Here is a 26,058-nt window from a genome sequence, read left to right on the forward strand (position 1 = left end):
AAAATGCGGAATTGCAGGGGATTCCGCACACCTAGGAGTCCATTGATCTGCTTACTTCCCGCACGGGGCTGTGCCCACCATGCGGGAAGTAAGCAGATTATGTGCGGTTGGTACCCAGGGTGGAGGAGAGGAGACTCTCCTCCACGGACTGGGCACCATATAATTGGTAAAAAAAAAAAGAATTAAAATAAAAAATAGTCATATACTCACCTTCGATGTCTTCCCGCCTCTCAACTGCACGCTGTCGCTTCGGTTCCTGTAGCTGGTGTGCGGTGAAGGACCTGCCGATGACGTCGCCGTCTTGTGATTGGTCGAGACCGGTCATGTGACCGCTCACGTGACCGCGACGTCATGGAAGGTCCTGCGCGCGCACACCATCTATACGGAACGGACGCCGGTGAGGAGATCAGCTGTCTGCGGGTGAGTATAAGCATTTTTTTTTATTTTTTTATTATTTTTAAACATTCTATCTTTTACTATAGATGCTGCAAAAGCAGCATCTATAGTAAAAAGTTGGTCACACTTGTCAAACGCTATGTTTGACAAGTGTGACCAACCTGTCAGTCAGTTTTCCAAGCGATGCTACAGATCGCTTGGAAAACTTTAGCATTCTGCAAGCTAATTACGCTTGCAGAATGCTAAAAAAAACGCGAAAAAAACGGAAAAAAAACGCAAAAAAAAAATGCGGATTTCTTGCAGAAAATTTCCGGTTTTCTTCAGGAAATTTCTGCAAGAAATCCGGACGTGTGCACATACCCTTAGAGTTTCCTATGAAACAGAATTGTAATGTATCCATAAAAAACAAATGCCATACAGATGGTCCGTAGTGCATGAGATTGCTTCTTGCACTGTACCGATTTTGGAGTGAAATTGCATCATGCAATTTTATTATTATGCAGACTAGAGAAAAAATACACCCTGCGTCATTGAATAGCATTGGTCCGAGTATGATCTGATTTTTTATTGGATTTCACTCTTCTGATTTATACACAAGTGTGAGTCCTTAACTTGATTTTCTGTTTGGAACTTACACTTAAATGTTTGCACTAATTCACAATTTTATAAATTATGTGCACATGGTACAGAACAACATTCTAAAGATGTTTAATCCTTTCTATATGGAATGTTTGAAAACACAAAAATTTCATACAGCACCAATGTAGTGGAAAGACTTCCGCATGACGTGCTCGCTCTTATGTCTCAGGACAGCTAGTGCCAGAGTACTTCTCTGAGCACAACAATATGGCCTTCTCTTGTTAAAGCCCTATGGGCTGATCATTGTCAGGTTATGTTATGTTTTAGCAGTACACACTTCAATACTACTTTTATGCAAACTTGTCGTAGAAACAAGAGTACTAACAAAACAGATGGGTCACCAGGGCTGCTCCATTTTTTCATTCTCTGTAACTGACTTACTCATATATATATACTTTCTTTCCAAAGCCACAAATGAAGGACCTATTTATGTGAGCAAAAGAGATAACAATTTGAAATTTAGGTGAAACTTGAAAACAAAACGCATGTAATGCTAAGCATATATAATAAATAAATAAATAAATAAATAAATAAATGAATGAATACATACTTGTAAGAAACTCTTTAGATTTCCACATTTCTTTTAAATATTTGTTACATATCACAGGTCTGCAAAAAAATTTTTTTCAAGAGCTATTTTGGTTATTCCACGTAATCTTTAGGTTTTTAAGTGCGCTGAATCCGAAAATGACCTCCATTTTGTCATAGGACATCACGTTTTCTGACAATTTAAGTAACTATGTTAAATAAGACAATACTTCAAAATAAATGAAAATAGACTCATAAAATTAATTTTTTATTACAAATGTTTCATGAAAATCACTTTTTAAATGCAATGAACTCACTAACACACACTAAAATCGATTCTTTTCCCTGTGAGGCTTCTCTTGGTACATTTACGCTTGTGAGTAGCATCTGGAATGTCTTTCTGAAGCATCCAACAGTAGTCTGCCATCATTGTAATGCTCCATCTTCCCTGATATCTTCTTTCCATCTCTTTAATCTCCTGGTGGAATCGTTCACCTTGCTCTTCACTCACAGCTCCCAAATTTTCAGGAAAGTTGTCAAGGTGGGAATGGAGGAAATGCACTTTCAAACTCATCAGGCAACCTAAAGCTTGAAATGCTTTCAGCATTCGTCCGACGATTTTTTTGTAGTCAGGGTCTTTGTTATTGCCTAAAAATTTCTCTACGACCTCTTTAAATGCAAACCACCCTTCTTTTTGAGGATATTCACCACAAATGTAACAGAAACTGTCAATACACTTCCGCTGAGCCATAATGCTAATTTTGGGAAAACTCGGTTGAATATGACGAGCTAACATGAACTGAGGTGAAAAAGTGTGAACAGGTGAGACCCAAGATAAAACAATTGAATCAAGCCCGAGCATGTCAGAGCCTACTTGTTCAGCTTGCAACATGTTGATGATGGTTTCATTAGCTCACTCTGAAAGTTCTTTTCTTTGAAAGTTATATTATTTTGGCATTGTATATCTTCGATGCATTGATGTGAATTAATCAATAGTAATTTTTGACTTTCAAAACCCTAAGATAAAAAAAAATACCAAAAATTGAGAAAAATATACTAAATTTGAAGAGAATTTTGCATTTTGTGGCAAATAATGACATCCAGGATTTTTTTCAATATTTTTTTTGTTTTCAGCACACCAAAATACATGGAAATTAGATGAAAATAATCAAACAGCTTTTTAGTCGCAGACCTGTAATTGTTATCTAAAGAATTGAAAAGTTTTTGAAGAAAGTGAGAGTTTGTTTTTATTGTAAAGTGGTCAAATAGAGAAGCTAGCATGGAGATAAACTGTGCCATTGCTACTAGTAAAACGGTGAACTGTTTCTGACTAATGATCCTTGTTCATTTTATTAAAGGGGTATTCCCGTCTTTTGCATTTATGGCAGATCCTTACCCCTCATATGTATGACAATCACTATAAGCCCAACCGACTCCCAACTTATTGGAAGAACTTTTTCATTTATGGCAGATCCTTACCCTTCACATGTATGACAATCACTATAAGCTCAACAGACTCCCAACTAATTGCAAGAACTTCAGCACCCATATAATAAAAATCATACTATACTGCTACACTAATCCAGAATGTGTGTGAGTTAAACTCTGAACGTCAATACTAATCATTTTCTAACATATTTTAAAAACAGCAACAAATTGAAATTGCGTGAGCAACTTCCCATCTCCAATCACTAAAAATTGTGATTTTGCTTCCCTCATTCATACAAATTAAGAAACTACTTTGCATGGACAATGCATATCACTTATCTTTTTAACCAAAAGTCACATTCTTGTGCCTTCTCTATCAATTTTCATGCATCATAAACAACTCATGAACAGTTTGCCAGTCTCCAAAACTACCAACATCCTCAAATCCCATTGGTCCCTAAAAAAATGACCAATTCTTTTATCTTTTACAGTGCAAAGAATGATATTGAAATACTGTATGTACCTAGCATAAACAATTCATATCCATCTGAACATGCTTTAAACACTACATATAGCTACCTATGCAGCAATGTGAATGAGAGCAGTCCTCTTTTATCTCACTGCACAAGCTCTTTCTTGTCTTTCAAGCTTCTCACAATCTGTAATGCAGAAAACTCTTTTCTAATATCCCTACAACTGCTCAGTTTTGGAGCAAATGTTACTCCAGCTAAAGACTTTATTGACAAAGTTGCAAGGGACCCTTCCACCATAAACTAGCCAAATAATCCAAATTCACTTCAACTCTATTCCTCTCATTATCTGGAGAAATACATAACTCAACCTCCAACCACAGGATTAACTCCTCCACAAGGTCAGTACTACCAAATTCTGTATGAAACTTACAAGTTAATTTCAACCATTTCTCATAAGTAGGGTTGAGTGACTTTTACTTTTTTAGGATCGAGTTGGGTTTCGCGAAACCCGACTTTGTCAAAAGTCGGGTCGAGTGAAATCGGCCGATTATCACGAAAAGTCGGGGATCGACCAAAACACGAAACCCAATGTAAGTCAATGGGGAATCAAAGTCGGCAGTGAGTGGAGGACAGGAAACCACCAACAGTGCCCATTTTAATGTCAAAAACATCAATTCTTGTCACTTAAGCTTGTGAATCTTAATTTACCTTATAATAATAGTTAGGCATTGAAAATTGGGGATCATTTGGCTAAAGTTGTGGGGAGGGGGGAAGGGCTGGCTCAAGTTTTTTGTGGGCCCAGGAAATGCGGACTACGTCATGGTGGTGGAGCCTGGAGAGGTAAGTATTAAAACTTTGCAAGTGCTGTGATCCCGAGCAAGTAGGGGGGCCCACTTGTTCGCATTGGCACTGGCACAGGGCCCCTCAAAGTACGGTGGTGTGTTTGACGGCGGGGGCGCCTCCCACCGGCAGAGACACTTTTGGGTACTATGAGGGGCCCTGTGCCAGTGACGTCGCCAATGAGTATGCTCCCCCACCTGATGAAGGAACCTGCACTTTCATCTGCACCTTCCTCTTTGTCCCCATGTAAGGTGGTATAGTATGCAGGAAGGGGAACCTGACTTTCAGCACAGTCAGATTCTGGCTGTGTAGAGTGCAAGGGGAATGTAGTGGTCTGGGTCAATGTACCAGCAGACTCATCTAGCAGTGGCTGGGCAATGGGCAGGATGAGGAGGAAACACATATATAGTCCCAAAGAATAAAGTAGGCTAAATGCAGTTCAAAATTGGTAACAGGAGTAAACAGGCGGCACTGCTTTGTTCATTGGAGAAGAACACCAAGCAGCGGCAGACACTGTTAGTAGGCCCAACCAAACAAGTAGGCCAAATTCAGGTTAATATCTGATCTAGGCCGAAAGCCTGAAAATTGAAGCTCAGCTATATTCAGTGGAGGAGACAAGCAAGGAGCGGCAGACACCGTTAGTAGGGCCCAACCAAACTAGTAGGCCAAATGCCATTTAATATCTGATATAGGCCGAAAGCCTGAAGATTGAAGCTCAGCTTTGTTCAGTGGAGGAGAACACCAAGCAGCGGCAGACACCGTTAGTAGGCCCAACCAAACAAGTAGGCCAAATGCAGTTTAAAATTTCCTATAGGCTGAAAGCCTGAAGATTGAATCTCAGCTTTGTTCAGTGGAGGAGACAAGCAAGGAGCAGCAGACACCGTTACTAGGGCGCAACCAAGCAAGTAGGCCAAATGCAGTTTAATATCTGATCTAGGCTGAAAGCCTGAAGATTGAAGCTCAGCTTTGTTCAGTGGAGGAGACAAGCAAGGAGCGGCAGACACCGTTAGTAGGCCCAACCAAACAAGTAGGCCAAATGCCATTTAATATCTGACATTGGATGAAAACTGAGGCTCAGCTTTGTTGAGTGGAGGACAACTGTAATGGGAGGCAGATACAGTTAGTAGGCATAAATAAGAAAGTAGGCAAAATGCAGTTCAAAATTGGTTAGTGGAGTATACAGGCAGCATAGCTTTGTTCAGTGGAGGACAACTGTAATAAGTGGCTCAGACAGACAGAGTAGGCCTACAATTAAAAAAGGTGGCTAATTGCAGTTCAAAATTTGTAATAGGAGTACACAGTCGGCATAGTGTGGTTCAGCGGAGGAGGACAAGTGTAATTAGTGGCTCTGACACACTGAGTAGGCGTAAGATAAAAAAGAACGATATATGCAGTTCACAATTGGTAAAAGGAGTACACAGGCGGCCTTGCTGGGTTCAGCGGTGGAGGACAACTGTTGTGAGAGTCTGACACAGTTACTAGGACAAAATAAATAAGTAGGCTAAATGCTGTTCTACATTGGTAAGAGGAGTACACAGGCGGCCTAGCTTGTTTTGGGGGGGGGGCAGTTGTAATGTGTGGCGCCGACAGACAGACAGACAGACAGACAGACAGAGGCCTAACCTAAAAAAATGTGTCTAAATGCAGTTCAATACTGCCAGCAGGACTAACCAGGCGGCCTAGCTTGTTTCAGGGGGGGACAGTTGTAATGTGTGGCGCCAACAGACAGACAGACAGACAGAGGCCTAAAATAAAAAACGGTGGCTTCATGCAGTTCTAAACTGCTAGCAGGACTAACCAGGTGGCCTAGCTTGTTTCGGGGGGACAGTTGTAATGTGTGGAGCAGACAGACAGACAGAGGCCAAACCTAAAAAAAGGTGTCTGTTGTGAATTCCATCTGGGCTCCCTCTGGTGGCCTTTAGCGATACTGCGGGTCTGGAGCTGGGCTCAGCTGCCTCATTTCCTGCTATGCTGGTTCCTATTTAACTCCACCTGGACCTTTACTTGTTGCCTGCTGTCGTTGTATTCAGTACTGGTTCTGACCTCTCCTGGATCTCCCTGGTGACCTGTCTCTTTCTGAGAAGCTAAGTCTTGCTAGTTCTTTTTGCTCATTGTTTCCTGGAATATGTTTCTCAGTATATGATGTGTTCAGTCCAGCTTGCTTATATGTGATTTTTCGCTTTCTGGTAGCTCTGGGGTGCAGAGTCCGCCCCTCACATCGTGAGTCGGTGTGGGGGTTCTTGTACTTTCTGCGTGGATAGTTTTTGATAGTTTTTGTACCGACCGCACAGATCCCTTGCTTTCTTCTGACTATTTAGTGTTAGCGGGCCTCATTTGCTTAAACCTGTTTTTCATTCCTACGTTTGTATTTTCCCCTTAACTCACCGTTATTATTTGTGGGGGGCTGTCTAAACTTTGGGGTTATTTCTCTGAGGCAAGTGAGGCTTTGCTTTCTCTCTAGGGGTAGCCAGTTTCTTAGGCTGTGAAGAGGCGTCTAGGTTTTTAGGTAACGCTCCACGGCTGCCTTTAGTGTGTGTGGATAGGATCAGGATTGCGGTCGGTATAGTTCCCACATTCCCGGAGCTTGTCCTACAATTCAGGTTTACCTATCCGGTCAGTTTTGTGATCCTACCACCGGATCATAACAGTACAGCAGGCCCGTAAAGAGTTAATGCATCGCAAAAGAGGGATCAGAGAAATCCTGAGTTCATTTTTTTTTTCCTCTGCAGTGTGTCTAGCCTCTCTCCTCCCCTTAATCTCTGGGTGGTTCAGAATTCAGCTGCAGCTATGGACCTTCAGAGTCTGTCTTCTAGTGTGGATCATCTCACTGCTAGGGTACAAGGCATTCAGGATTATGTAGTTCACAGTCCTATGTCAGAGCCTAAGATACCTATTCCTGAGCTGTTCTCCGGAGACAGATCTAGGTTTTTGAACTTTAAAAATAATTGCAAATTGTTCCTTTCTCTGAGACCTCGTTCCTCTGGTGATCCTGTTCAGCAAGCTAAAATTATTATTTCTTTGTTGCGTGGTGACCCTCAAGATTGGGCATTCTCTCTGGCGCCAGGAGATCCTGCATTGCAAAATGTGGATGCGTTTTTTCTGGCGCTTGGAGTGCTTTATGAGGAACCTAATCTGGTAGACCAAGCAGAAAAGGTTTTGCTGGCTCTCTCCCAGGGTCTGGATGAAGCAGAGGTTTACTGTCAGAAGTTTAGGAAATGGTCTGTGCTCACTCAATGGAATGAGTGTGCCCTGGCAGCAATTTTCAGAAAGGGTCTTTCTGAAGCCATTAAGGATGTTATGGTGGGGTTTCCCACGCCTGCGGGTCTGAATGAGTCAATGTCTTTGGCCATTCAGATTGATCGGCGCTTGCGGGAGCGCAAACCAGTGCACCATCTGGCTGTATTTTCTGAGCAGAAGCCTGAGTCTATGCAATGTGACAGGATTCTGACCAGAATTGAACGGCAAAATCACAGACGTCAGAATGGGTTGTGCTTTTACTGTGGTGATTCTGCTCATGTTATCTCAGATTGTTCTAAGCGCACAAAAAACTTCGCTAAGTCTGTCACCATTGGTACTGTACAGCCTAAATTCATTTTGTCTGTTACTTTGATTTGCTCTCTGTCATCCTACTCAGTTATGGCTTTTGTGGATTCGGGTGCTGCCCTGAATTTGATGGATTTGTCTTTTGCCAGGCGCTGTGGTTTTATCTTGGAGCCTTTGCAGTTCCCTATTCCACTAAAGGGAATTGATGCCACGCCATTGGCCAAGAATAAACCTCAGTACTGGGCTCAAGTGACCATGTGCATGACTCCTGCACATCAGGAGGTGATTCGCTTTCTTGTGTTACATAATTTGCATGATGTTGTCGTGTTAGGTCTGCCATGGCTGCAGGCTCATAATCCAGTCCTGGATTGGAAAGCAATGTCTGTGTCAAGTTGGGGTTGCCAGGGAATTCATGGTGATGCTCCTTTGGTGTCAATTGCTTCTTCTACTCCTTCTGAAGTCCCTGAATTTTTGTCGGACTACCAGGATGTATTTGATGAGCCCAAGTCCAGTGCCCTACCCCCTCATAGGGATTGTGATTGCGCCATAAATTTGATTCCTGGTAGTAAGTTCCCTAAGGGACGACTTTTTAATTTGCCTGTACCAGAACATGCCGCTATGCGGAGTTATATCAAGGAGTCGTTGGAGAAGGGGCATATTCGCCCGTCCTCATCTCCTTTGGGTGCGGGGTTCTTTTTTGTGACCAAGAAGGATGGTTCTCTGAGACCCTGTATAGATTATTGCCTTCTAAATAACATCACGGTCAAATTTCAGTATCCTTTGCCACTGTTGTCAGATCTGTTTGCTCGGATTAGGGGGGCCAGTTGGTTCACCAAGATAGATCTTCGTGGAGCGTATAATCTTGTGCGTATAAAGCAGGGCGATGAATGAAAAACAGCATTTAATACGCCCGAAGGCCATTTTGAGTACTTGGTGATGCCTTTTGGGCTTTCTAATGCCCCTTCTGTGTTCCAGTCCTTCATGCACGACATCTTCCGAGAGTATCTGGATAGGTTTATGATTGTGTACCTGGATGATATTTTGGTCTTTTCTGATGATTTGGAATCTCATGTGAAGCAGGTCAGGATGGTATTTTAGGTCCTGCGAGCCAATGCCTTGTTTGTGAAGGGCTCTAAATGTCTCTTCAAAGTCCAGAAGTTTTCCTTTTTGGGCTTTATTTTTTCTCCTTCTACCATTGAGATGGATCCAGTCAAGGTCCAGGCTATTAATGACTGGACTCAACCTACATCGGTAAAGAGTCTTCAGAAGTTCTTGGGTTTTGCTAATTTTTACCATCGCTTCATCACTAATTTTTCCAGTGTGGTTAAGCCTTTGACGGATTTGACCAAGAAGGGTTCTGATGTGACGAATTGGTCTCCTGCGGCCGTGGAGGCCTTTCAGGAGCTCAAACGTCGGCTCTCTTTGGCTCCTGTCTTGCGTCAGCCGGATGTCTCTCTGCCCTTCCAGGTCGAGGTTGATGCTTCTGAGATTGGAGCAGGGGCCGTCTTGTCACAGAGAAGCTCTGATGGCTCTGTGATGAGGCTATGTGCTTTCTTTTCAAGAAAGTTTTCGCCTGCCGAGTGGAATTATGATGTTGGTAATCGGGAGTTATTGGCAATGAAGTGGGCATTTGATGAGTGGCGACATTGGCTTGAGGGAGCCAAACATCGTGTGGTGGTCTTGACGGATCACAAGAATTTGACTTATCTCGAGTCTGCTAAGCGGCTAAATCCTAGACATGCTCGATGGTCGCTGTTTTTCTCCCGTTTCGATTTTGTGGTTTCATACCTTCCGGGTTCAAAGAACGTGAAGGCTGATGCTCTTTCTAGGAGCTTTGTGCCTGACTCTCCGGGAGTTTCTGAACCTGCTGGTGTCCTCAAAGAAGGGGTGATTTTGTCTGCCATCTCCCCTGATTTACGACGGGTACTGCAAGAATTTCAGGCCAATAGACCTGATCGTTGTCCACCGGAGAGACTGTTTGTCCCGGATAGATGGACCAGTAGAGTCATTTCCGAGGTTCATTCTTCGGTGTTGGCAGGTCACTCTGGGATTTTTGGTACCAGGGATTTGGTGGCTAGGTCCTTTTGGTGGCCTTCCTTGTCGCGGGATGTGCGTTCCTTTGTGCAGTCCTGTGGGATTTGTGCTCGGGCCAAGCCTTGCTGTTCTCATGCCAGTGGATTGCTTTTGCCTTTGCCTGTCCCGAAGAGGCCTTGGATGCATATTTCCATGGATTTTATTTCGGATCTTCCAGTCTCTCAGAAGATGTCTGTTATCTGGGTGGTTTGTGATCGTTTTTCTAAAATGGTCCATTTGGTGCCCTTGCCTAAGCTACCTTCCTCCTCTGGTTTTGGTTCCACTGTTTTTTCAGAATGTGGTTTGTTTGCATGGTATTCCTGAGAATATTGTGTCTGACAGAGGATCCCAGTTTGTGTCCAGATTTTGGCGGTCCTTTTGTGCTAACATGGGCATTGAATTATCTTTTTCATCGGCCTTCCATCCTCAGACGAATGGCAAAACCGAATGAACTAATCAGACCTTGGAGACTTATCTGAGATGTTTTGTTTCTGCTGATCAGTATGATTGGGTGACCTTTTTGCCATTGGCTGAGTTCGCCCTCAATAATCGGGCTAGTTCTGCTACTTTGGTTTCGCCTTTTTTTTGCAATTCTGGTTTTCATCCTCGTTTTTCCTCAGGTCAGGTTGAGCCTTCTGACTGTCCTGGGGTGGATTCTGTGGTGGATAGGTTGCAGCAGATTTGGAACCACGTGGTGGACAATTTGACTTTGTCCCAAGAGAAGGCTCAGCGCTTTGCTAACCGCCGTCGCTGTGTGGGTCCCCGACTTCGTGTGGGGGATTTGGTATGGTTGTCTTCTCGTTATGCTCCGATGAAGGTTTCCTCTCCTAAGTTCAAGCCTCGTTTCATCGGTCCTTATAAGATTTTGGAAATCCTCAACCCTGTGTCATTTCGTTTGGACCTCCCAGCATCATTTGCCATTCACAATGTGTTCCATAGGTCATTGTTGTGGAGATATGTGGTGCCTGTGGTTCCTTCTGTTGATCCTCCTGCTCCGGTCTTGGTCGAGGGAGAATTGGAGTATGTGGTGGAGAAGATCTTGGATTCTCGTGTTTCGAGACGAAAGCTTCAGTAATTGGTTAAGTGGAAGGGCTATGGTCAGGAGGATAATTCCTGGGTTGTCGACTCTGATGTCCATGTGGCTGATTTGGTTCGTGCCTTTCATTCGGCTCGTCCTGATCGGCCTGGGGGCTCTGGTGAGGGTTCAGTGACCCCTCCTCAAGGGGGGGGTACTGTTGTGAATTCCGTCTGGGCTCCCTCTGGTTGCCTTTAGCGATACTGCGGGTCTGGAGCTGGGCTCAGCTGCCTCATTTCCTGCTATGCTGGTTCCTTTTTAACTCCACCTGGACCTTTACTTGTTGCCTGCTGTCGTTGTATTCAGTACTGGTTCTGACCTCTCCTGGATCTCCCTGGTGACCTGTCTCTTTCTGAGAAGCTAAGTCTTGCTAGTTCTTTTTGCTCATTTTTTCCTGGAATATGTTTCTCAGTATATGATATGTTCAGTCCAGCTTGCTTATATGTGATTTTTCGCTTGCTGGTAGCTCTGGGGTGCAGAGTGCGCACCTCACATCGTGAGTCAGTGTGGGGGTTCTTGTACTTTCTGCGTGGATAGTTTTTGATAGTTTTTGTACCGACCGCACAGATCCCTTGCTTTCTTCTGACTATTTAGTGTTAGCGGGCCTCATTTGCTTAAACCTGTTTTTCATTCCTACGTTTGTATTTTCCCCTTAACTCACCGTTATTATTTGTGGGGGGCTGTCTAAACTTTGGGGTTATTTCTCTGAGGCAAGTGAGGCTTTGCTTTCTCTCTAGGGGTAGCCAGTTTCTTAGGCTGTGAAGAGGCGTCTAGGTTTTTAGGTAACGCTCCACGGCTGCCTTTAGTGTGTGTGGATAGGATCAGGATTGCGGTCGGTATAGTTCCCACATTCCCGGAGCTTGTCCTACAATTCAGGTTTACCTATCAGGTCAGTTTTGTGATCCTACCACCGGATCATAACAGGTGTCTAAATGCAGTTCAAAACTGCTAGCAGGACTATGCAGGTGGCCTAGCTTGTTTCAGCGTGGGAGGACAACTGTTATGAGAGGCTGACACAGTTACTAGGCACAAATAAGTAAGTAGGCTACATGCAGTTCACAATTGGTAACAGGAGTACAGAGGTGGCATAGCTTTGTTCAGCGGAGGTCAACTGTTAGAAGTGGCTGACACAGTTAGTAGGCCAAAATACTAAAGTAGGCTAAATGTCAGCCAAGGAATTGGTCATAAATAAACTGGTGGCATAGCGAGGTACAGGGGTGGGCTCCTCTGCAGAGTTGCAGACAGGGGTAGTTGGCGCAAAGTATTAAGGGGTCTAAATGGAGGCCAGGGCCCCTGTATATTTTTACTATCATCTATGATTGCAACAAATTTGTTATGGCAGTGCCATTTAAGGATTTAACAGCACAGACTATACAGTGGTGGGGCAGGGAGAGGTAAGTTTTTCAAGTGGTAGAGCACAGTTCAAGCTGGGGGGACACTCTCTCGTGGGCAGCGGTACTGGCCCAGGGCCCTTCATATTTCTACGGTGTGTCTGACGTTGGTTGTGCACCACCACCGTCAGAGACACTTCATTGTACTATGAGGGACCCTGTGCCAGTGCTGTGGCCCAAGAGTGGGCACGCCCACCTGTCCAGGCAAATGGCACTCGCACGGGTGCTTGCGCCACGTTGTGACCACGGCCCTGTGGGGGGAGTCAGCCCATTTAGGGAGGTATACAAATGGCCTATGGTGGACATTCGGCACCTGCAAATGGCGGAATTGGAGCAGTCAGTAAGAGGAGGCCAAAAACAAAAAATTTTTCTGGCAAGCTACGTGTCAGCAGGGGAAGGTGGAGCAAAATAATTCAAAATCCATAATTGGTTCATTTTAATGAAGGTTAGATCATCAACATTTCGGGGAGCCAGGCGTGTCCTTTTTTCAGTCAGAATTGAACCAGCAGCACTGAAGACTCTTTCTGAGAGCACACTAGCAGCTGGGCAAGCGAGCTCCTGTAATGCATATTCTGCCAATTTGGGCCTGGTGTCTAGTTTAGATGCCCAGTAATCAAAGTGGAATGACCTGTGAGGGAGAACATCGATAATGGCGGAAAAATAGTTGGTAACCATACTGGACAAATGCTGTCTCCTGTCACTTTGAATCGATGCAGCAGTACCTGCCGTGTCTGCGGTCATTGAGAAATCACTCCACAACCTGGTGAGAAATCCCCTCTGTCCAATGACACTTCGGCTTTGTGCACCTCTAGCACCTCTGCCATGTTGCCCCCTACAGCTCGTGTGAGAACCATCAGCGCCGCTGTGTGCTGGGAATGCCTGAACCAAATGGTCTACAAGAGTTGCTTGTTTGGTAGCTAATATTTGCTCAAGGTTCTCATGTGGCATGATATTTTGTAATTTGCCTCCAGGAGGCAGGCCAACCAGTAATCGTCATCGGTCATCATTTTGATAATGCGGGGGTCGCGTTTTAGGATATACAAGGCATACTCTACCATGTGGGCAAAAGTTCCAGGTGTCAATTCACTGCTTGTGCTGGGTTGAGGAGCACTTTCTTGAAAATCTACCTCACTTGTGGCCCGCAAAAACCATGTACCTGACCTTGCAATGCCATCAGTTTCTATTGCCCCCTGAGAAGCATCCTCCTCCCATAAATATTCAGCCCCATCATCCTCCTCCTCCTCCTCTTCATCTGCCACCTTGTCCTGGAGACTTCCCTGACCAGACAATGGCTGACTGTCATCAAGGCTTCCCTACTCCTCGGCCGCAGATGCCTGCTCCTTGATGTGCGTCAAACTTTGCATCAGCAGACGCATTAGTGGGATGCTCATGCTTATGATGGCATCATCCGCACGGACCAGCCGTGTGCATTCCTCAAAACACTGAAGGACATGACAGAGGTCTTGGAGCTTCGACCACTGCACACCAGACAACTCCATGTCTGCCATCCAACTGCCTGCCCGTGTATGTGTATCCTCCCACAAATACATAACAGCACGCCTCTGCTCGCACAGTCTCTGAAGCATGTGCAGTGTAGAGTTCCACCTTGTTTCAACGTCTATTATTAGTCGGTGCTGGGGAAGATTCAGCGATCGCTGATGGTTAAGCATACGGCTGGAGTGGACGGGCGACTGGAGGATGTGTGAGCAAAGTCTGCGCACCTTCAGGATCAGGGCTGGTAAATCAGGGTAATTCTTGAGGAAGCACTGCACCGCAAGGTTCAAGGTGTGAGCCAGGCAAGGTATGTGTTTCATTTCGGAAAGGGCTATGGCAGCCATAAAATTCCTTCCATTATCACTGACTACCGTGCCTGCCTCAAGATGTACACTGCCCAGCCATGACTGAGTTTCTTGCTGCAAGTACTCGGCCAGTACTTCCACGGTGTGTCTGTTGTCGCCAAAACATTTCATTTGCAGCACAGCCTGCTGACTCTTACCACTAGCTGTTCCATAATGGGACACCACGGGTGCAACACTGGCAGATGCGGATGGAGTGTTTGTGCGACTGAGCTCTGTGGATGAGCTTTCACTTCTGGAGGAGGAGGAGGTGCAAATGCCTACAGCCAACTGTTTCCTAGACCGTGGGCTAGGCAGAGCTGTGCCACTATGGCTGTCCCCTGTGGACCCTGCATCCACCACATTAACCCAGTGTGCCGTGATGGACACGTAACGTCCCTGGCCATGCCTACTGGTCCATGCATCAGTTGTGAGGTGCGCCTTTCTACTGACCAATTGCCTCAGTGCATGGACAATGCGTTCTTTGACATGTTGGTGGAGTGCTGGGATGGCTTTTCTCGCAAAGAAGTGTCGACTGGGTAGGTCATAGCATGGTATTGCATAGGCCATCAGGGCTTTGAAAGCTTCGCTTTCAACCAACCGGTAGGGCATCAATTCTAACGATATTAGTCGAGCAATGTAGCCATTCAAACCAAGTGTACGCGGATGAGAGGAAGAGTACTTTCTTTTCCTATCGAGAGTCTCTTGTAGGCTGAGCTGGACTGGAGAGCTGCATATGGTGGAACTAGCGGGGGTGGTTGTGGACATGGCAGATTGAGAGAGGCTTGATGATGGTATTCTTGATGTGGGCCTACCTACAGTGTTTCCAACCAAGAACCTAGCGATTCCCTGACTGCTTTGGCCTTGCGACAATACCTCCACATTTGTTACTGGTGGTGTCATAACCGGTGGGCTTCCAGTGAGGGAAGCAATGTTGCGTTGCTGACTAACTTCAATTTGAGCAGGTTCATCAACAGTATGGGAAGTTTGGTAGTTAGTCCATGCTTCCAAGTGCCTGCTGGTTAGATGTTTACGCATGCACGTTGTATTTAAGCTTTGTAGATTCTTCCCTCTGCTAAAGGTCTTGGAGCATTTCTTACATATAACTTTGAACTGATCATTCGATCTTGGTTAAAAAATTGCCACACTGCACTCATTCTACTATGGAATACCTTTTCAGGCTTTGCACGCTGTGCTACTGTCACCGGATTGCAACGCTGTCTTACACCTGTTGTGGTTTTTGACACACGTTTTGGGCCTGATGCGGGCCTGCCAAATGAAAGCTGTTGCGATGTTGATGCCTGTTGCAGCTCATCCTCCTCTGCTTCAGAGCTACTGCCAGTGGCACCCTGTTCCCCCAATGGCTGCCAATCGGGGTCAACAACTGGGTCATCTATCACCTCCTCTTCAATATCCTGTGCACCTTCATCTGTGTCACCGTGTAAGTTGCTATAGCATTTGGGACGGGGCACCATAGTCTCATCAGGGTCAGATTCTGGCTGAGTACACTGCGAGGGCAATGTTGTGATCTGAGTCAATGGAACAGCATAATAATCTAGCTGTGGCTGTGCATCTGTGCACTCCATGTCCGATTCATCTTGTAATGGGCTGTGAACTATTTCCCTTTCTAACCCTGGCACGGTATGTGTAAAGAGCTCCATGGAGTAAACTGTAGTGTCGCCTGCCGCATCCTTCACTTTTGCTTTGGGTGAAGGACACAAGGAAGCGACTTGTTCCTGACCGTGAGCATCCACTGACGACTCGCTGCTTTTAAATTTGGAACTTTTGGAAGAGGAGGCGAAAGAGCTAAAGGCTGAGTCAGCAAGGAAAGCCAAAACTTTTTCCTGCTGCTCCGGCCTTAAAAGCGGTTTTCCTACTCCCAGAAAAGGGAGCCTTCGAGGCCTTGTGTAGCCAGACGATGACGCTGGCTCAAAAACTCGAGCCTTAGGTGCTATTTTGCTTTTCCCACTACTACCAGATGCTCCACCACCACAACCACCACCATCATTACCAGCTGGCAATGACCGCCCGCGGCCACGACCTCTTCCACCAGACTTCCTCATTCTTAGGAAAATGTAACCAAACTAACAACCATTATATGGTACTGTAAACCAAGGTAGAAGGTGTATGTAAACTTGTTGTGAATTTAAATCCCCCTTTCTATATGTGTGGGGGACTGCTGCGAAATTCAGGCCCACTGTATTACACTACACAGTATGAGTGGCAGAAAGTGACTGGCAGATATACGCCAAACAGGACTGATGCAGATGCACTCAGTGGCAATATAAATCTCCCTTTTTATGTGTGGGAGAATGCAGGAAAAAATCAGGCCCACAGTATTAGGGTATGTGTCCACGTTCAGGATTGCCTCAGGATTTGGTCAGGATTTTTCATCAGTATTTGTAAGCCAAAAACAGGAGTGGAACAATTAGAGGAAAAGTATAATAGAAACATATGCTCCACTTTTGCATTTATCACCCACTCCTGGTTTTGGCTTACAAATACTGATGAAAAATCCTGACCAAATCCTGATGCAATCCTGAACGTGGACACATACCCTTAGGGTATGGCTCCACGGTCCGGAGGGGTGGCGGTATCGCCGCAGCGGCGAAGCCGCTCGGCGCTAAGCCCCGCCCCCTTTCTGGGACGCGATCATGCCGGATGTGTACAGTACACATCCGGGATCATCGCACCCCTCGCCATAGGGCCCTGTGATATGCCTTGCGGGGACGCTGCGTCCCCGCAAGGTGTACGGACATGCTGCGATCTGAAAAGACGCGCAGCATGTCCGGAGTCGCAGGGCCGCCGCGTGCGGGTTTCCACGCATAGTGGAGACGGGATTTCATAAAATCCCCTCCACTATGCTGGAACATCTGGACGCTGCTTGTTTGACGCTGCAGCGTCAAACAAGCAGCGTTTACTTACCGTGGAAACATACCCTTAGGGTATGTGTCCACGTTCAGGAAACGCTGAGTTTTTGATGCAGCGTTGAGCATCATGCATAAAAAACGCAGCGTCCAGATGTTACAGCATAGTGGAGGGGATTTCATGAAATCCAGTCTCCACTATGCAGTAAAAGACGCATGCGGCACACCCGAGAAAACTCACACGCGTCACGTCTTTTAAGAACACAGCATGTCCTTACATTGCAGAAAAAACTCAAGGACAACGCAGGTGACCTGCCAGTGACCTCAGGTGCAGATTTGGTCAGGATTTTACCTGCATAAAATCCTGACCAAATCCTGAAGCAATCCTGAACATGGACACATACCCTTAGGCTGCATGTCCACGCTCAGGATGGCCGGCGGTATCGCCGCTCGGCGCTAAGCCCCGCCCCCTTTCTGGGACGCGATCATGCCGGATGTGTGCTGTACACATCCGGGATCATCGCACCCCTCGCCATAGGGCCCTGTGATATTACCTGCGGCGACGCAGCGTCGCCGCAGGTAGCACGGACATGCTGCGATCTGAAAAGACGCGCAGCATGTCCGGAGTCGCAGGGCCGCCGCGTGCGGGTTTCCACGCATAGTGGACACGGGATTTCACAAAATCCCCTCCACTATGCTGGAACATCTGGACGCTGCGTGTTTGACGCTGCAGCGTCAATCACGCAGCGTTTACTTACCGTGGACACTCACCCTTACACCACACAGTTTGAGTGGCAGAAAGTGGCTGGCAGATATGCCACAAACAGGACTGACGCAGATGCACTCAGTGGCAATATAAATCTCCCTTTTTATGTGTGGGAGACAGCAGAAAAAATCAGGACCACTGAATTACACTACACAGTTTGAGTGGCAGAAAGTGGCTAGCAGATATGCCACAAACAGGACTGACGCAGATGCACTCAGTGGCAATATAAATCTCCCTTTTTATGTGTAGGAGACAGCAGAAAAAATCAGTCCCACTGTATTACACTACACAGTTTGAGTGGCAGAAAGTGCCTGGCAGATATGCCACAAACAGGACTGACGCAGATGCACTCAGTGGCAATATAAATCTCCCTTTTTATGTGTGGGAGAATGGAGGTAAAAATCAGGCCCACTGTATTACACTACACAGTTTGATTGGCAGAAAGTGGCTGGCAAATATATCAAAAAATACAAGGGCTGTAGCAGAATTTCAGTCTCCCTACAATGATCAAAGGACAAGTATGGCAGCAATAATAAGGACTGTTGCACACAAGAGTGTGGACAAAGAAACAAGAGAACTGTGCAGAAAGAAGCAACAGGATTTTTGCTTTGAAAAAAGCAGTTGGTTTGCACAGCGGCATACAAACAGCAATGCAGCTATCAGGGAGCCTTAAGGCCCCGTCTCACTTAGCGATTTACCAACGATCACGACCAGCGATATGACCTGGCCGTGATCGTTGGTAAGTCGCTGTGTGGTCGCTGGGGAGCTGTCACACAGACAGCTCTCCCCAGCGACCAACGATCAGGGGAACGAGTTCGGCATCGTTGAAACTGTCTTCAACGATGCCGAAGTCCCCCTGCAGCACCCGGGTAACCAGGGTAAACATCGGGTTACTAAGCGCAGGGCCGCGCTTAGTAACCCGATGTTTACCCTGGTTACCAAAAAAAACAAACACTACATACTCGCCTTTCGGTGTCCAGGTCCCTTGCCGTCTGCTTCCTGCTCTGACTGACTGAGCCGCCGTACTGTGAGAGCAGAGCGCAGCGGTGACGTCACTGCTGTGCTCTCACTTCTCACTGTACGGCCGGCAGTCAGTGAGAGCAGGAAGCAGACGGCAAGGGACCTGACGGACATCAGAAGGCGAGTATGTATTGTTTTTTTTTTTTACATTTACGCTGGTAACCAGGGTAAACATCGGGTTACTAAGCGCGGCCCTGCGCTTAGTAACCCGATGTTTACCCTGGTTACCAGTGAAGACATCGCTGGATCGGTGTCACACACACCGATTCAGCAATGTCAGCGGGGCCTCAACGACCAAAAAAAGGTCCAGGCCATTCCGACACGACCAGCGATCTCGCAGCAGGGGCCTGATCGCTGGTACGTGTCACACATAGCGAGATCGCTATGGAGGTCGCTGTTGCGTCACAAAACTTGTGACTCAGCAGCGATCTCGCTAGCGATCTCGCTATGTGAGACGGGGCCTTTATAAGCTACAGAGCTGATGCACAGAAATCTAGCCTCCACTGTCCCTGCAAAGAAAAGGTGGTGTTGGACAGTGGAAATCGCTACAGCACAAGCGGTTTGGGGGTTAATCTTTCCTCCCTAACAATATCCCTGCTTCTGATGAAGCTGCAGCAACCTCCCCCTATGCTCAGATCGGCAGCAGTAAGATGGCGGTCGGCGTACACGCCCTTTTATAGCCCCTGTGACGCCGCAGAAAGCAAGACAATCACTGTCATGCCCTTCTCTAAGATGGTGGGGACCGAGACCTATGTCATCATGCTGCCCACACTCTGCGTCCACCTTCATTGGCTGAGAAATGGCGCTGAAAGTGTAATACGAAATGCGACTTTGGCGTGAAGATCGCCAACAGCATGGCCGATCCCACGCTGGGATCGGGTCGGGTTTCACGAGACCCAACTTTGCCAAAAGTCGGCGACTTTTGAAATTGTCCGATCCGTTTCGCTCAACCCTACTCATAAGTAATCTGTGCACAGACCCCCTTCCTCAAATGCATTTGCATAGAGCTCCAGAAGTGCCTGCATCTGAAAACAAGACAAAGCATCAGTTGCTTTATTGTCTAAACGGGAAAAAAATATATTCAAGGTAAGCGAGACAACACTAAACATTGAGATCCTGATGATACAGAATTAATCGCTTGCACCAATGACATGTATTGGTCCAAAATCAAAATTTTCTATTTGTTATTCAAACATCTCATTATTCAAGTGCCACTACTGTAGAAATAAGCTGCAACAAAGTTACATATTTTGTGAAATCATTGGACCCTATGTCACTGGCCTGGAGGCTCTGAACAGGTAAGAGCCAAATACTGCACCGAATCTCAAACTACCAAAAATATCCATATAAAAATAAAATCAACAGTAGATTTTAATACTCAAAAAACTTATCATGCCAACAAATCTTGACATATGCCTTTTATGACATGTAAAAAGTGCTCGGAATGTGGTATTCCTGTATCTGTCAATGACAGTTTTTGATAACCAGCCAGGCAAAATTGACAGCTGTGGGCTGCAACCCTCAGCTGTCAGCATTAGCAAGGCTAGTTATCAAGAATAGAGGGGTCCCCACGCTGTTTTTTTTAATTATTTAAATAAATAATTTTAAAAAATTGCATGTGTTCCCCTTCATTTTTCAGAACCAGCCAAGCTAAAGCAGACAGCTGGGGGCTGGTATTCTCAGGCTGGTAAGGGGCCATGGATTTTGTCCCCAAGCCTAAAACTATTAGATGCCCCAGTTCTGTCACTTTACCCAACTCTTTCCACTTGCCCTGTGGTGTTGGCAAGTGGGGTTCATATTTGTGGAGTTGATGTCACCTTTGCATTGTCCGGTGACATCAAGCCCATGTGTTAGTAATAAAGAAGCATCTATAAGATGCCTATCCTTTTCAAATGTTATAGTTGTAAAAATTTGTAAATAAACAGAAAGCAAGAATAGAAAAACATAACATAATTTCCAGGTCAAAGAAAGGGGAGGCCATGCCCTTATTTGCACAGAGTTCAAAAACCTGAAACAAAAACTTTAAGAGATGCATGTTCACTCTTGCTACTAAACAGACAAAAGTCAATATAAAACAAAATGAGCATATACACTGCAGTAAATAATAGATATAACTAACAGCAGCTACTTCCTTAGGTTTCCGGTCATAGATCAAGTCCTTTTTGGAAAGTACAGATAATGAATCAACCTCATGTTAGCAAACTCTTTTCTAGTTACCAAGCCAAGAGACGATACCCTCAAGTTTTGATTTGATGGTTTAACAAAGGGAGCCTTTCTGGCATACTGAGTATCTTCTTGTTGCTGCATCCGAGTCTGGATAAGGCTACGTTCACATTTGCGTTGTGCGCCGCAGCGTCGGCGACGCAACGCACAACGCAAACAAAAACGCAGCAAAACGCATGCACAACGCTGCATTTTGCGACGCATGCGTCCTTTTTTTGCTTGATCTTGGACGCACAAAAAATGTAACTTGTAGCGTCCTCTGCGCCATGACGCGTGTGCCGCAGGGACGCATGCGTCGCAAAACGCAATTGCAACGCATGTCCATGCGCCCCCATGTTAAATATAGGGGCGCATGACACATGCGGCGACGCTGCGGTGCCCAACGCTGCGGCGCAGAACGCTAATGTGAAAGTAGACTAAATGCATCTGCTTGCAATGCCTTTTCTCGACCCCCTTTTATTTTCAGAGATGCAGAGTAGGAGCCAGCACCACTTTCTAGCCATCCAGCAGATACTGCAACTAGCTAAGCACACTACCTGGCTGGATTCATCTTGGAATTAAAGGTCAGAGAATGAGAAGCCCTGTCTTGACACCATCCTGTCACGCCGTTCTGTCTGTATTTGGTTTTCGGTGTGACAATGCATGTCTTTGCTTTAACCCTTTGCTCCTTTCCCCCTAATTTGAGCTGGGATACTGTTGGCTGTTACCTGTATGGAGCCTTCTCAGTTCCCTGCTCTGTCGTACATGGATGGTTAGGTCTTTGCCCTGCTGCATGAACATCTGCATGTGCGGTCCCTGGTTGCCGCTGTGGAAGCTGTCCATGGGTTGTGAGGTCATTTGCATCTGGTGCATAACTTTCCACATGTCAGTGCATGCAGTCACAGCCTGGTGCCCTGAGCCTCAGTTCCTTCACTGATTGTGCTGTAATGGTTTCTGTTTGTGCTTAGGGCGTGCGCGGCCTCACCTCCCCTGCTTTTACCAGGGTTAGGGTGTATACTTGAAATGCTGTCCCCAGCCAATTGCTGAGGGGCAGATCCTATATAAAGTTCCCCTGCCCTATGGGTGGGGCCTGAGCTACTCACAAAGCTCCTGAACTTTGCTATGTGTGTTTGTGTTTCTGCACCTCTCCTGTGTATATTTTGGTACCAAAGTCCTTGCTTTGATTCCTGTTTTGTCATGTTCTGGCACCTGTCCTGGAGGCGGTATATCCAGGCCCGAATCCTTGATCCTGTACCTGTCCTGTACCTGATCCTGTCTGAACTGTGTCTGCTGTGATTATGTTCCTGGAATCCCTCTGCATCTGGAGCCTCACACCCAGTGACTTTGAGACTCTTGTAACCAGTGTTTCTGCTGAGCATCTACTACTCTGTGCTCTGAGTACCATGCAACCCCATCTGGCCCATGTTCAGTACGGTGGTGCTTGCACCATCACGCTTGAGTTACTTCCTAGGTCCGATGCCCGGAGCCTGATGACCTCAGTCTGGAACCTGATGACCGCTGCCTGAAGCTTGGAGCCTGATGACTGTGGTGGTGCCTGTACGTCGTGTCGGATGTCCAGAACCGAACGACTTCTGTCTGTCTGCCGGTGACCCTGGGTCCAGATGTCCTGATGTCCTGTCTTTATCCTGATGTCCTGCCTGCGTTCTGATGATCTTGTGTTTCCAGATGTCCAGATGTCCTGTCTGTCCACGCCAGTGTCCCAGCCAACTACCTGGGCTGCCACACCAGTGTCCCAGCTGACTACGTGGGCTGCCACGCCAGTGTCCCAGATGTCTATCCGGTATTCCTGATGTCCTGTTGCCCTGCCTTTGTCCTGATGTCTGTCCTGATGTCCTGTCTGTACCCTGATGTCTTGCCTGCGTCCTGATGACCTTATTTACCCTGATGTCCTGCCTGTGTCCGGATGTCCCGCCTATATGTGCCTCAGTGATCCGTTGGTGCCTTGGGGTCCACTGGGTGGTACCCTTCTTGAGGTGTGGAATCGGGAGCCTAGCATAATACCATTTGGTTTATGCACTGTGTGACTTTAACCTTAATAAACTTTTCTTTCTGTATACCTGAAGTTGTGCGGTGTAATCAAGTCCTACCTGTCTCTTTCCTTGTCCACATGCTCAGCTGCCATAGAACCCCAGTCTCTGTCCTCCCCAAGTTTGGGTGGGCCCGGGTCTCCCTCTGCGGTATAAAGGGTCCGTATTGCATCCCCGGGGGATGCACGCCCCACGCCTTCTGAGGTTGGTCGGCTTGGGGGCGTCTATGGGCTGGGCCGCATCAGCGGCTGCAGCTGACCATGACACATCCATTGTAGACTTTGCAGCTCCTTACTTGTTCCTCCAGACAGGACTTGGGCTCAAGTATACCTGTGGATTTGTGAAGCAGCCTACGACTAGACACTTTCACCCAATTTGTTATCACTAGTGTTGAGCATTCCGATACCGCAAGTATCGGGTATCGGCCGATACTTGCGGGTATCGGAATTCCGATACCGAGATCCGATACTTTTGTGGTATCGGGTATCGGTATCGAAACAACATTAATGTGTAAAATAAAGAATTAAAATAAAAAAATAGGGATATACTCACCCTCTGACGCGCCCTGGACTTTACCACCGTAACCGGGAGCCTTCTTTGCTTCAAATGCGCGCGTTTTCTTCATTCCATGACGTCACGGCTTGTGATTGGTCGCGTGCCGCCCATGTGGCCGTGACGCGACCAATCACAGCAAGCCGTGACGTAATTTTCAGGTCCTTCTAGGCATTCAGTAGTTTAAAATTACGTTCTGGCTTTGTGATTGGTCGCGTCGCCCATGTGACCGCGACGCGACCAATCACAAGCCGTGACGTCACGGGAGGCAGGAAACGCGCGCATTTTTAAAATTACGTCGCGGCTTGTGATTGGTTGCGTGCCGCCCATGTGACCGCGACGCGACCAATCACAGCAAGCCGTGACGTAATTTCAGGTCCTGAATGCCTATTTCTGCATTCAGGACCTGAAATTACATCACGGCTTGCTGTGATTGGTCGCGTCGCGGTCACATGGGCGGCACGCAACCAATCACAAGCCGCGACGTAATTTTAAAAATGCGCGCGTTTCCTGCCTCCCGTGACGTCACGGCTTGTGATTGGTCGCGTCGCCCATGTGACCGCGACGCGACCAATCACAAAGCCGGAACGTAATTTTAAAATACTGAATGCCTAGAAGGACCTGAAAATTATGTCACGGCTTGCTGTGATAGGTCGCATCGCGGCCACATGGGCGGCATGCGACCAATCACAAGCCGTGACGTCACGGAATGAAGAAAACGCGCGCATTTGAAGCAAAGAAGGCTCCCGGTTACGGCGGTAAAGTCCAGGGCGCGTCAGAGGGTGAGTATATCCCTATTTTTTTATTTTAATTCTTTATTTTAAACATTTATATGGATCCCAGGGCCTGAAGGAGAGTTTCCTCTCCTTCAGACCCTGGGAACCATCAGGGATACCGTCCGATACATGAGTCCCATTGACTTGTATTGGTATCGGGTATCGGTATCGGATTGGATCCGATACTTTGCCGGTATCGGCCGATACTTTCCGATACCGATACTTTCAAGTATCGGACGGTATCGCTCAACACTAGTTATCACTAGTGCTGCATTGTACCCAATATAGCGAGCAACAAAAATATCTAGACAGTTTGAACCCTATTTTACAAACCTTTTTGCCACTCAACAAAGTAGATCTTATGCCATGTTCCTGTCACATGCTAAAGCACATGGTCCTCTGGCAAACCTGCAAACGTTAGAACTGCCCTCCTGTCTTACAATTATAAAGGCCACTCTGATTCTCCCTTCCCAATTCTCCTCATCTAAACTTAAACCCTTTCTTACCCTGTAGCCTCAGCTAGACGACTAGGCTATCTACAATTATTGTGCAACCCAGGTATTTAAAAGCTGAGTCAGTGTTCGGTACTATAGCAAATATGATGTAAGGAATTAACCTCTCAAAGTTGCTTCCAGTTCTTGGTGGATGTATCCTTTATTCTGAGGGACAAGTAGAACATTTTCAACTAAATAAACATTTAATTATTATTACTTTCATTTAGACAGATCCAATCCAATGATTCCAATGCTGTTTACTATGAATAATTTGTCGACTTTTCATTGAGTTATAAAATATGTTTGATTTTATTTATTATGCTTTTGGACATTTAATAAATATTGCTTCATTAAAGCAACTATGATTTTTTTTTGTTGACTATTTTTGTATTTTTTAATAGGCCTCATATTTGAGCATTCCTGTGAGAGTCTAAATTAAGCACTATAAAACTATAAACTACAAAAGTTATATTGCTGAGGGAAAGTGATTTGGTTGTCACAAAGGGAGTGTCCTTCCTTTTTAAAGTTTTTAGATGACCCAAGCAATACTAATTCCATCTTCTAACGGATTCATCATTAAGGATTATTTACTTTCTGCTTCATTTTAGAGTTATGAAAGAATTAGAATATCAAAAATGTTAATGAATGATAGCTGTGTTATTACAGATTTATAAATTGCAATTATTAATTATTTGTTTCTAAATTATTAAGAGTCTATCACCATAATTTCATAATAAAATATACCAGTCTGTGTGAGGCATGAGGAAACATTAAATCACCAAAATCTCAAAAGTGTAGTGATGCAAATCTTAAAAGATGACAATTTTTCCTAGTTTCAATCCATTGAAGCATACAGTCTGCTGTGCATTTTAGAATTGATGTCAGATATTGTAGATCGAGAAGCAAAAGAGAAGTGGAAGAATTACATCTATTCAAAATAAAACTCAAGGATGAATGATTTTACACTACCCTTCACAAATTTTAAGCACCTGCATCTTATTATAAATTTGGAGAGCCATTCTCTTTTTAAGATTAATATCAGCTTGTATTAATTTTAATTGTATTTTCCATGCCTTTACTATTAAAATGTTCAATTTGCCAAACAGCAAAAA

Source organism: Ranitomeya variabilis, chromosome 6 (genome assembly GCF_051348905.1).
Source record: "Ranitomeya variabilis isolate aRanVar5 chromosome 6, aRanVar5.hap1, whole genome shotgun sequence".
Lineage (NCBI taxonomy): Eukaryota > Metazoa > Chordata > Amphibia > Anura > Dendrobatidae > Ranitomeya > Ranitomeya variabilis.